The sequence below is a fragment of the Capra hircus genome, assembly GCF_001704415.2.
Source record: "Capra hircus breed San Clemente chromosome X unlocalized genomic scaffold, ASM170441v1, whole genome shotgun sequence".
Taxonomy (NCBI): domain Eukaryota; kingdom Metazoa; phylum Chordata; class Mammalia; order Artiodactyla; family Bovidae; genus Capra; species Capra hircus.
The window spans coordinates 32,952,540-32,966,161 of NW_017189516.1; the positions used below are offsets into that span (position 1 = coordinate 32,952,540).

General features: G+C 40.2%; 1 protein-coding gene and 1 pseudogene across 1 annotated transcript in view; both read left to right on the forward strand.

Annotated features, from left to right (window-relative positions):
• LOC108633317 (transmembrane gamma-carboxyglutamic acid protein 1-like) overlaps positions 1-13,622 on the forward strand; it is a 142,849-nt gene that overhangs the window by 54,067 nt on the left and 75,160 nt on the right. The window lies entirely within an intron of this gene.
• LOC102176773 lies at positions 12,192-13,058 on the forward strand (annotated as a pseudogene).

Here is a 13,622-nt window from a genome sequence, read left to right on the forward strand (position 1 = left end):
TTCCATAGTAACTGGATTCATGGTTTGATTTTCACTTTCTTTCAAGCTTCAAGTGGATTTGGAAAATGCTGTGATTCTTGGTTTTCATCATGGCCCTGTAGTGAAGAGAGCTGCACTGACACAGGGCAACATACTCCTCCTTGTTTCCCTTCTTCCTTTTTAGAATAGTCATCAAATCATTATCAGTAAGTGCTTGCTTTAAAAGATGCCTCAGCAAGTGTTTTACATAGTCAGGCAGTTAATAGAGTTCTTGCTAAAGGATAGGGCTTGTTAGTGTAATCTGCAAAGATGGAGAGGTTTCCAACCCAGAGATGAGATAAGAGGAGCACTTCCAAAAACGCTACTTTTACAAACACATGGCAGCTTGTAATAGCAGCATTTTGACTATTTGTGTGAGCACTTTGAAAACATCCTTAACATCCTGAATCACAAAGAATCTATCCTTGACACTCTAAGCTTTAGTTTGTCTGATTATACTTGTTAATTGCTGACTCTGTTAGTGAGGAGGAAAAAAAGATGCTACTGTGTGCTCTTTTTTTTTTTTTTTTTTTTCTGGCCATGTACAATGAAGTTTTTACTGGCTTTAGCAAAGGTTCTCACAAACATAGCTCAATGTGTCATACAAAGCGACAGCAGAAGAAAATGCCAAAAAGACATTTCATTAGCCTCATTAATTAAGGAGCCACGAAAACAAAGAACACAGCTGGGAAACCATACAGTATAGATGAAAAATTAAATTGAGGTCAACTTCTTTTAGTATTCTTTGATGTTGGATGAAGAAATTATTTATAAATGTGTTAGAAGAATCCTTCTTTTGCTTATATGATATGGAAAAATTCATAGTCTTACAAATGGTGGAGGGGATGAGAACAGACTTGTGTGAATCATTTCTCAGTAGACCATCAGCAGTGTCCATTGTATGTGGCATTGAAATTCCATTTACCATATAGAGATTTAGTATTTAAGTAGGGTTTAGTTTTTATGATTCTTATGAATATATAATTATTTTGGTATTAACAAGTATCTGTAGAGTTCATAACTCATAGATATTTCTCCATTACCTTACTTGAGTTGTGAGAGCACCCTGTAGTATAAATATGGATTATTATCTTCATTTTCTATAGTATAAAACATAGCGTCATGAGAGAAAGTCTTATCTAAAGTCTGCAGTTTATGAATGAAGAGTCAGAAGGCAAACAAAGGTCTCCTTATGTCATAGGCAGTTTTCATTTTCTTCCAATAAACTGTATTCTGAGCACCCTAGTCATCAGCTGTGTATAAAGTCGATTAAAAACTTAGGAACTATCTTATGGTGTGAAAGAAAATATTTTCTTAAGACTGTGTTCTCACAGTATGGTGTGGGGGTGGGAGGAGAGGAAAGGAGAAATGGCTGGGAGAAATGAAGTTATTTGAAGTTCATCCTCATTTATGGTAACAGCTAAAACATCTGTGTCACATGGTGGAGTGCCTCAAATATCAAAATCCTCTGAGCAGCAGTGGTCCCTGGTTGTGGTAACTCAAAGGCAGCAGCACTGATTGACAGTCACCAAGTTAAAGTAACAAGAAATTCAACTCAGAAGGTTGCTGTACACAACACACAGTGAGAGGTCCCCAAAGTAAGGGACCTAAGACATCACTTCCATGGTGAAAGTCACCCTGCTTGATCGATAGGTTTTATCTCTGTGGTTTTTCATAACACAGAGAATACAATACACTGTGGAACACCAGAACAGTATGTAGTCAACAAGGAAAGATGCTGTTACAAAAAAAAGAACAGCATGTATAAATTAAATTATGTGTAAGATTTTAGTAGAGAATGAACATTTTCACAAAGAAAATATGAGAATTTTACAAAGGTGCACGTTTAGGCTTACCAGACATTATGTACCAGAAGTATCTGTAGTCATCTTCAGATAGACATTAAAACTTTATCCTACCTTTTCATCCTCTTCCCCCACGCCCCAGCCACTGAATAACTGCTACATTCATGATAAAATGACAAAGGTCTCAGTTCTCCACAAAGCAATTTCTTGGGAGTTTTCTTGCTAAAAAATTTGAGGGTTGTTTTTGTTACACAGCTTGAATAGAATTTGATTTTTAGTCATACCTATTTTCCATCAGATTTTTTTCTATGTCAGAACACACTTCTCTTACTGCATATTTTAAGTACTATAGCAGCAATTTATGGTATTTATTACTCTTAATAGGCAGTTATGATGGCTAATTTCACATCTTTACCTTAATAACAAAGCTTGTGAAAGAAATTCATCTTGGCTTCTCAATAATAGCAAACTACAAGATGTTCCTACTCCTCTTTTATAAAATAAGAATAATATTCACCCATGAATCTTCAAACAGCTTTATTTTGCTTTGTTGTACAGAAAACAATATCGGGAATTGCTGAATGGTAACAGACATACAGGTTATATTTTTGGAGAATAATTAACATAAAATTATTGATTCCAACTCAAGCTGGAATCAAGATTGTTGGGAGAAATACCAGTAACTTCAGATATGCAGATGACACCACCCTTTTGGCAGAAAGCAAAGAAGAACTAAAGAGCCTCTTAATGAAAGTGAAAGAGGAGAGTGAAAAAGTTGGCTTAAAACTCAACATTCAGAAAACTAAGATCATGGCATCCAGTCCTAACACTTCATGGAAAATAGATGGGGAAACAATGGAAACAGTGACAGACTTTATTTTTGGGGGCTCCAAAATCACTGCAGATGGTGACTGCAGCTATGAAATGAAAAGACGCTTCCTCCTTGGAAGAAAAGCTATGACCAACCTAGACAGCATACTACAAAGCAGAGATATTACTTTGCCAACCAAGGTCCACCTAGTCAAAGCTGTGGTTTTTCCAGTAGTCATGTATGGATGTAAGAATTGGACTATAAAGAAAGGTGAGTCCTAAAGAATTGATGGTTTTTGAAGTGTGGTGTTGGAGAAGACTCTTGAGAGTCCCTTGGACTGCAAGAAGATCCAACCAGTCCATCCTAAAGGAAATCAGTCCTGAATATTCATTGGAAGGACTGATGCTGAAGCTGAAAGGCCAATACCTTGGCCACCTGATGCGAAGAACTGACTCATTGGAAAAGATCCTGATGTTGGGAAAGATTGAAGGTGGGAGGAGAAGGGAATGACAGAGAATGAGATGGTTAGATGGTATCACCGACTCGATGGACATGAGTTTGAGTAAGCTCTAGGAGCTGGTGATGGACAGGGAGGCCTGGCATACTGCAGTCCATGGGGTTGCAAAGAGTCAGACATGACTGAGTGACTGAACCGAACTGAACTGATTAAACCATAGCAGCATCATTCCCTTGGCTCCTTTACTTCAAAGAACCCAAACATATCCCCTCCACTTACCAAGACTTAATGGAAGGAAAGATGGTTCATAGCTACTAGAGTAAATTTCTAAGTTCTTTGAGTCACTGCTGAATTAGTGCTCAGTTGAGGTCAATCCTAAGCTTTAATTCAAGCCATACAGCTACATATTTTCAAACAGGGAATGCGTGTTCAAACTGACAAGGCTTGTAAAGTGACTGTTTAATAATGTACTGCCTAATTTTATTTGACAGCTCCCAGGTTTATAGTTCAAGTGAAGGCACACATTCAAAGACAATTGTTTCATTTTCTGGCCTATATTAAATCTGAGAGTCTCGCTATTATGGTAGCATATTCATGCCTGTGCAGTTCACATGATGTCACCAATTTATTATAAATCCTTATCTAGCTTCATAATTTTGTAACAGTAAAACAAATCTACTTGGAGCTGGCAACAGCCATTATTTTTTTCCTGGCAAGATTTTCCCATTAGAAAACAAAAAATGAGCTTACTATGTGAGGTTCAGGCTGCCTTAAAAAAAAAAAAAACAACTCATTATAGTGCTTGATGCTTTTTGTCTTTGATACAATCCTCTCTGCCTTTTACCTATTGAAGAAGAGAATAATTTCAGTACATAAGTTTAGAATGGCTTCTTAACCCTAGCACTGTTGACATCTTAAAAATTTGAGGCAAAATACATAATATAGGCAAAACAATTCACATAACATAGAATTGATTCTTTTTTAAAAAAAAAATATTTTTAGTTATTTAGTTTTGGCTGTCCGAAGTCTTTGCTGCTGTGTGGGCTTTCCTCTAGTTGTATTGAGCAGGAGCTACTCTCTCGTTGTGGTGAGCAGGCTTCTCATTGTGGAGCTTCTCTTGTGGAGTATGGGCTCTAGGATGCACGGGCTTCAGTAGTTGCAACTGCTGGGCTCTAGAACACTCGCTCAGTAATTATAGTGGCACACAGGCTTAGTTGCTCTGTGGCATGTGGGATCTTCCTTAATCAGGGATTGAGCCCATGTCTCCCACATTGGCATGTGGATTCTTTACCACCAGGGAAGCCCAGAATTGACCATTTTAAACTGTACATTTTAGTGGTATTTAGTACATGCACAATATTGTGTAACTCTACTACCAAACCATTTCCATCACCTCCAAGTGAGACCTTCTCTACCCATTAAACAGTCAGTCTCTATTTTGCACTCTCCCAGGCCCTGGCAACCTGTTAGCTGATTTCTAGCTCTATGGATTTATCTATCATGGATATTTCATATAAATGGAATAATATAATATGTGCCCTTTGGTGTCTGGCTTTTTTCACTTGGCATAATGTTTTTTTTAGATTTATCCATGTTGTATTAGTACCTTATTATTTTTTTAATGGCTGAATAATATCCCATTGTATGAATGTATTACAATTTGATGAGTCATTCATCAGTTGGTGGACATTTCGGTTGTTTCCACCCTTTGGTTAATTGGAAATAGTGCTCCTGTGGACCTTGATGTACAAGTTTTTGTTTGAGTATCTGTTCTCAATTCTTTGGGCCAGATTTGCAGGAGTAACTATCAACATTTGGGACCAGATACATCTTTGTTATGGAGGCTGACCTGTGCATTGTAAGATGTTCAGCAGCATCCTTGGCTTCTCCCCACTAGTTGCACCTACTCCTCCAAGTTGTGAGAATCAAAAATGTATCCAGGGACTACCCAGATGGTCCAGGGTTGAGAAACCACCTTGCAATGCAAATTTCAATCCCTAGCTGGGGAACAAAGACCCCCACAGGCCACGGAGCAACTAGGCAACAGAAGATCTCACATGACACAAGGAAGTGCCTGTGTGCTGCAACTGATAGCACAGACAAATAAATACTTAAAAATTTTTTTTAAAAAATATATCCAGACATTGCCAAATGTTCCTTGGGGTGCAACATCACCCAAGATAGAAAACCACTGATTTAGAATGAAGGATAGTCATAGTGAAAGTCACTTAGTTGTGTCCGAGTCTTTGTGACTCCCTGGACTATACAGTCCATGGAATTCTCTAGGCCAGAATACTGGAGTGGGTAGCCTTTCTCTTCTCCAGAGGATCTTCCCAACCCAGGGATCAAACCCAGGTCTCCTGCTTTGCAGGCGGATTCTTTACCAGCAGAGAAGCCCCGGAATAAAGGATAGGAATTCTTTAGAGATAAGCCAAACAACACCATTGTGATTTTCAGAGAAGTAATTTGAGTCTCAAGGAGAGCGTTAGAGTTGGCACTCTGTGTCTTCAGTTATCTTCAGGTTCCACAACCATGGATTCAATCCACTAAGGATCAAAAATACTGGGAAAAAGTAAAAATTTCAGAAAGTTCAAGAAAGCAAAACCTGAGTTTGCTACATGTCCTCAACTGTTCACATAGAATTTATGTTGTGTTTCCAACTATTTATGTATAATTTACATTGTACTGGGCCTCCCTGGTGGCTCAGATGATAAAGAATCTGCCTGCAATGTAGGCGACATGGGTTTGATCCCTGGGTCAGGATGATCTCCTGGAGAAGGTCATGGCAACCCACTCCAGTATTCTTGCTTGGAGAAACTCACGGACAGAGGAGCCTGGAGGGCTGCAGTCTTTGAAGTTGCAAAGAATTGGACACAACTGAAGCAACTGAGCATGCATGCCATTTCACATAAGGGACTTGAGCACCTGCAGAATTTGATATCCATAAGGGGGCCTGGAATCAATCCTCCACAGCTGCTGAGGGACAAATGTATATGGTTGTCAACAGAAATGATCAGTAAACCAATCTATGATAGGAATAGAAAGGAATTTTGTTTGAGCCAAACTAAGGATTAAGGAAGCCAAACAAAGGAAGCTGAAGCGCCAGTATTTTGGTTACCTGGCGCGACCAGCCTACTCATTGGAAAAGTCCCTGATGCTGGGAAAGATAGAGGGCAGAAGGAGAAGGGGATGACAGAGGATGAAATGGTTGGATGGCATCACTGATGCAATGTACATGAACTTGGGCAAACTTTGGGAGATGATGAGTGACGTGGAGGCCTGATGTGCTGCAGTCCATGGGGTTGCAAAAAGTTGGACATGACTGGGCAACTGAACAACAAGGACTATAGCCCTGGAGACACTGTCTCAGATTATTCTGAGGAACTTATGCTAGAGAAGTTACACTGGAGTTTTCAGCACAGTTTTTTTTTTTTCCATTCAATCAAAATTTATTGAGTAGCAACTGTGTGCCCCAATACTGGGAATACAGTACTTAACAAGAGGGGCACGACATCTGCCCTCATGAGTTTACAGTCTAGCAGCCCACCAGCTAATTAACGTCTGTAATTTTTATATTACTGTCACAGTAAGTGCTCTGAAATGGGCCTGGTGCTAAGAGAAGATTTAACAAAGTCTTGACCTACATGGAGAAACCAGAAAAGTTCTCTGTGAAGAAGAAACACTTAAGATTAGCACAGTGGGAAATGGAAAAGTGTTGCAAGCAGAGAGAACAGCCTGTGTCCCGGCTCTGAAGCAGGAAGATATTTAATAAACAGAAAGTCAGCCAGTGTGACTGGGACACAGGGAACGAAGAGGGGGTGATGTGAGGTAGAGGCTGATTTATGAAAGGTCTTTAGATTTAGGACTTTCTTCCAAAAGCAGCTGGAAGCCACTGAAGAATTTGCAGGAGGAAAGTTAGATGCTGAGGTTTGTTTTTAGCAGCTCACTCTGCTGTGTGTGGGGGTGATTGTTGTTTAGTTGCTCAGTCGTGCCCAACTCTTTTGCGACCCCATGGACTGTAGCCCGCCAGGCTCCTCTGTCCATGGGATTCTCCAGGCAAGAATACTGGAGTGGGTTGCCATCTCCTTCTCCACAGCACAGTTTTATATCTTGTCAGAACAAAAAATACCATTTTTGTTTTTTGTCCTGACAACAAGTCAGGGATCCATTCCTTCAAGATTTCGAAACAACAATAACAAATCAGCATGTACACAGGAGTCAGTATAGCCTTGGTACCTTGGAAGGGCGTCTCATCATTGAAGGAGCACCACCATCGGCAGCCCAGGAAGGGAGGCATTTAATGTTTATTTTTAACATAGACGTTTTTTACTTTTGGTGAATGCACGCTTTTCTTTAAGGATCAAGACAGATGTAGGGTGTTTGTTTGATAGGCCACAAACAGGCTGTTTTAGTTAGCATAAACTTTGAGTTTAATCATATATAAGCCAGAATGACTCCCCCATACCTTAGTATGTGAAATTTGCTTCCATTATGGTTCTAGAAACCAAGATGTAGTGCTGGTCCTAGAATCAAGCAGCTGAGTCCTTGGATAAGTCATTTAGCCTGGATTTCCCTTTTCTTGTCAGCAAAATGAAGGGATTGAGATAGATCTGTGGTTTCAGTGTGCTCAGTGAAGCCCCAGGTTTCCTACAGGGGTCCCTGAGGAACCACTAGGAGAGAAGGGAAAGAAGAGGGAATACCGGTGAGTGTTCCTCTCCCCTTCAAACAGAACAAGCGAAAGTTTGAATTCTATCAACGTCACTTCTAGAACAAATTCACATATAAACAACATTGATTTCACCAGCGAAAAGTCCTTTCTGAAATCTACGTGCTAATTAATAAAAGTACTACTTTGTCAATGAGAGTCCATTTCTGAAATCCATTCTGCTCTGCTGTTGTGCATAACAGAAAGATAGCTGACCACTAGCTTTGCATGTTCTCTGAACAACCATCTCTGATATGAGACTTTTTGATTAAATGTAGTATGTATTCTATTAGGACAATCATTCACTCCTAGTATCTAGATTACAGTTAACTATCCCATAGATAATGCCATACTATCTATGTTGACAGAGTGTAAAGCATTCACTGTAACATAGTTATATATTTAAAGCTATGTTTCATGTTTGCTGAGTTTCACTACATGCCTTACCCTGCCACCCCCCAGCCCATTTAATGGTAATTGTTATAGCTGTTTCTGTATTCTTCCAAATGGGACAGATCCAGTGTAACCAGAATCAGTGTAAATCATATTCATAAACTAAAAGCAAAGTTTTCTGGTTGTAACAACTATAAACTCTAAGACAAATGATCTTCTTGTTGATGAGAGTTGAGGCACTAGTGATGGGAAATACCTATCTTGGGAATTCCCCTGTTTTCATGATTCTACTGGATTGTGTGCTTAATGTTGTACAAATTAGATCATTTTCTAAACCCATATTTATTTGCTTCCTGTGGGTAAGGCACGACTTTCGTTCATAAATATCACATGTTAAAGTACCATACATTTAAGCAGTAGTTGTAATTGCTGGTAACTTGATTGCTGTCATCCTCCATTTCATGAAGTATTCTTTTTGATAAGGAGTTATTGTAAAACTCCTTCAAAGAAAATTTGGCTTTTTACCTTCCCTTGTGGGAGAATCTATTAGATAATTTCTCTGTATCTAATTATTCCTTACAAAGCGTAAAATCATTAGACAAGAGACATCAGAATATATGATGTAAAATTTGGCTTTTAAGTAAACCATATTGAATTAGTAATAGATCCCTCCTCATGGGGAAAAGGATCTATTGACTTTATAGACATACACAACCTCTTTTGTCTTCATTCTTATAGAAATCCATTTCTGTCTTTTTCTCCACATTCATTCCTGGAAACCTGCCTGTTATTATCTGGCATTTCATTGCATACCTCTGATAGCACAGAGATGTCTTTTTTTGAAGTCTTAGATAGCGATCATAACCACTACATTGTCCTTAAGAAGCAGGTTCAGGATATTAAAGATACAACAGTTACTTCTCTCAAACCCTGAGATGCCCCACTCTCTCTAGTTCAGTCCTATAACATTAAATTATATTTTAAATGTCTCAGTTCCTGAGTGGGTTTCCACTTCCTAATTCCTGTGAAAATGTATACTACATGCCATTCTAACTAAGTTTGTGACAACCTGTATGGGCACATGAGCACCACTGTACAACAAATTCTGAATTATAAACCTACCTTCTACAAGAAAAATAGCCTTTTTTATTTTCACAGATAGGTTACAGTGGTGAAATACATTTTAGAAATAATCTTTTTCCCACCTCCCTAAGTAATAGGAGGGCTTCCCTTGTGGCTTAGCTGGTAAAGAATCCACCTGCAATGCAGGAGACCTGAGTTTGATCCCTGGGTTGGGAAAATCCCCTGGAGAAGGGAAGGACTACCCACTCCAGTATTCTGGCCTAGAGAATTCCATGGACTGTATAGTCCATGGGGTTGCAAAGAGTCGGACATGACTGAGCAACTTTTTTTTTTCAGTAATAGGAAGATGATCCAAATAGGATCTTTCTTTTTTTAATATTGAAATTTATTTTTAATTGAAGGGTAATTGCTCTACAAAATTGTGTTGGTTGCTGCCAAACATCAACATGAATCAGCCATAGGTATACCTATGTCCCCTGCTTCCTGAACCTCCCTCCCCATCCCACCCCTCTAGGTTGTCACAGAATACTGGTTTGAGCCCCCTGAATCACATAGGAAATTCCCATTGGCTATCTGATTTACCTATGGTAATGTGTATGTTTCCATGCCACTTTCTGCATACATCCTACCCTCTACCCCCCCCCCCCCGCCCCCATGTCCATAAGTCTGTTCTCTATGTCTGTCTCCATTAGTTCAGTTCAGTCGCTCAGTCATGTCGACTCTTTGTGACCCCATGAACTGTCTCCATCATTGCCCTGCAAATAGGTTCAACAGTATCTTCTTTCTAGATTCCATATATATGCATTAATATGATATTTGTTTTTATCTTTCTGACTTACTTCACTGTGTGTAATATGCTCTAGTTTCATCAACCTCATTAGAACTGACTCAAATGCATTCCTTTTTATGACTGAGTAATATTCCATTGTATGTATGTACCACATTTTCTTTATCCATTCATCTGTCAATGGACATCTAGATTTCTTCCACGTCCTAGCTATTGTAAATAGTGCTGCAACGAACATTGGGGTGCATGTGTCTTTTTTACTTGTGGTTTCCTCAGAGTATACCTAGTAGTGGGATTGCTGGGTTACATGGTAGTTTTATTCCTAGTTTTCTTAAGGAATCTCCATACTGTCTTCCATAGTGGCTATATCATTCCCACTAACAGTCAAATAGGATCTTTTTATTTTGCATAATTTTGGTTTTTAGGAAGTGAGATATCACTTGAAAATTCTAGTAAGACTTAGTTGTTCTAAGGAAAGTTGTGTCCATCCATTTGTGCTAAGAAATGCCTATTTATACCCATTTTAGCAGAAAAAAACTTGAAGGCATTGTATGTACACACACTGACTGAATGATGGTATCAAATAAGTTTAGAAGCAAGGAAATATGAGTGTGACATTTTATAAAAATTTTTTTACAGTATATAAATCTGAGCACAGGAGTTGATGGGGAGGGTATCTTGTTGATTTTTGCTTCTTGTTTGTTTTTATTGTTGGTTTGGGAGATGGTGGTTGCTTGGCTTAAAAATAATATATTCATATCCCCAAAGAATTTGAATGCAATACACTACTCCCACTTAACAAAAATCTTTCCAAGTATAAAATTTTATAGTTACAACTGAGAAAACCTAAGAAATCATACATATAAACCTTAGGTTACCAAATTAGGAGACAGACCCAGATAAATTTGGCAACAAATGTGGAATCATGTAGTGATTCAGTAATCCAGTTTAGTGCCAGAGCTGGACAGAAATCCGCATACCTGACTACAAATTTAGGATCTTTCCTCGCTACCATACTCTGCCTGAATTTTCATTTGTCTCAACACAGGGTTGGTGAAAGCAGTGAACAGATACTGGCTTTCTCAGACTTCAACCAGAGAGTCTCAAAAGGCAGTTTTCATATGACTAACAACAGAAGGTTCAAATAAATGGATAACTTAGCATCTTACAAGACTCTGATGCTGGGAGGGATTGGGAGCAGGAGAAGGGGACGACAGAGGATGAGATGGCTGGATGGCATCACTGATTCGATGGACGTGAGTCTGAGTGAACTCTGGGAATTGGTGATGGACAGGGAGGCCTGGCGTGCTGCAATTCATGGGGTCGCAAAGAGTCGGACATGACTGAGCGACTGAACTGAACTGAACTAGCATCTTACATAGTCTTTTATGAGAAATTTGCAACTAAACAAGATATTAGATTTATTTAAAAAAGAGAAAAATAACCTCTTAGTATGCAGACTTCTTATAGTTTCAGTCTGTGACACACCAACATTTACACAACACCGACTAGGAACAAACTTTCTATTTGAATAAATAAGTGTTGCAGATTGCTGAAAGTGAAAGTCGCTCAGTCGTGTCCGATTCTTTGCGACCCTATGGACTATATAGTCCATAGAATTCTCCAGGCCGGAATACTGGAGTGGGTAGCCAGATTCCCTCCTCCAAGGGCTCTTCCCAACCCAGGGATTGAACCCAGGTCTCCCGCACTGCAGGCAGATTCTTTACCAGCTGAGCCACAAAGCTGAGGCCGATCTTTTTTATTAAAAAAAAAAAAAAAAAAAAAAGTAACACACCGTACTGCGTGCATCAGAACGTGCCAGCCACAGCAGGCATGCGCACTAGAAGCAGCGCACTAGAAGCAGCGCACTGCGCATGCGTAAAGATGGCGGGACTCGTGTTCTGAGTGCCGTAGGTCAGTGTGCTTTCTTGCTGCTAGCGTTCCAGCTCCCAGGGCCGTGGGGCAGCGGTGCGCCAGTTTGAGGGCCGGCCTAGCCACATTGAGCATCTGATCACAACAGGAGCCAGGTTCTTGCTTGTCCCCCGGGACCGGTGTGTTGGAAGCGGTGCCCGACTTGAGTGGGAGAAGGCGGGAGAGCTCGTGCAGTGCGAGGCGAGGGCCAGCCGGGCAGCATGAGTCAGCAGCAGCCTGCCTGCGAGCTGCCCAGCTTGCGTGTGGACCGGGTGGAGGAGAAGATGGTGTGCGGTGAATCCAAAGACCCCAGCGGCATGGAGGACCTGCGCCCATTAAAAGTAAGCATTAATTTAGAAGATAGTAAGCAACAGGTGTCCAGGAAAAAGGGCCCAGGAATGAAGATACCTCGGTGTTATTCGTCCCTGTCTCGTTTAACTCGAAGATTTATGGCTCTTCTCAGATCTAGTCCTAAAGGTGTTCTTGACTTAAATAAAGCTGCAGAAACACTGGGAGTACAAAAACGAAGACTGTATGATGTCACCAGTGTCTTAAGTGGAATCAAGCTGGTTGAAAAAAAGTCTAGGAACTATATTCAATGGATAGGACCTGATCTTAATGAATTGGAAATACGGCCCGAACAGAGGCAGCTGGAGAGGGAAATTTCTGACTTATCAGCGAAAGAAGCAGCTCTGGATGGATTAATTAAGGATTGTTCTCAACAGTTGGTTGACTTACTAGCGGACAGAGAAAAGCGAAGTCTAGCATATGTGTCATATCAAGATATTCATAGCCTTGAAACCTTCCGTGAACAGACTATATTTGCAGTTAGAGCTCCGGCTGAAACCAGCTTGGATATTTTACTTCCCATGGAAGATTCTGCCGCAGTACATATGAAGAGCACCACAGGACCTATCGATGTTTATGTATGTGAAATGACGGAGGATCTCCCAAGTAATGAAACATCGGATGGTGTAGGAACCTCTTCGTCCGAAAGCGCACAGCCCGAATACCCTTACCCTGAGAAAGAAGAAGATCCTCCAGAGCAGAGTGAGGAGTTGCTTGAAGTGAAGACTAATGGCATGTGAGGATCCAGGTATTGAATCTTTGGGGACATCCGGGTGGGTGAATTACACACCAGATGTGATTCTCAGAGGAATAAATCATCCCCGATGCTTTCCCATTCTCCCTTATAGCAGTAAGGCCAGGAGTAACTTCGAGCAGTTCACTACTTAGATTACTAGATAATTATGGTTTCTGCATTTGAAAACAACTTTTTTTAACATAAATTTATTTAATTGGAGGTTAATTACTTTATAATATTGTATTGGTTTGGCCATACATCAACATGAATCTGCCACAGGTATACACGTGTTCCCCATCCTGAACCCCCCCCTTCCTCTTCCCTCCCTGTACCATCCCTCTGGGTCGTCTCAGTGCACCAGCCCCAAGCATCCAGTATCATGCATTGAACTTGGACTGGCGATTCGTTCCACATACGATATTATACCTGTTTCAGTGCCATTCTCCCAAATCATCCCACCCTCGCCCTCTCCCACAGAGTCCAAAAGACTGTTCTATACATCTGTCTCTTTTGCTATCTCGCGTACAGGGTTATGGTTACCATCTTTCTAAATTCCATATATATGTGT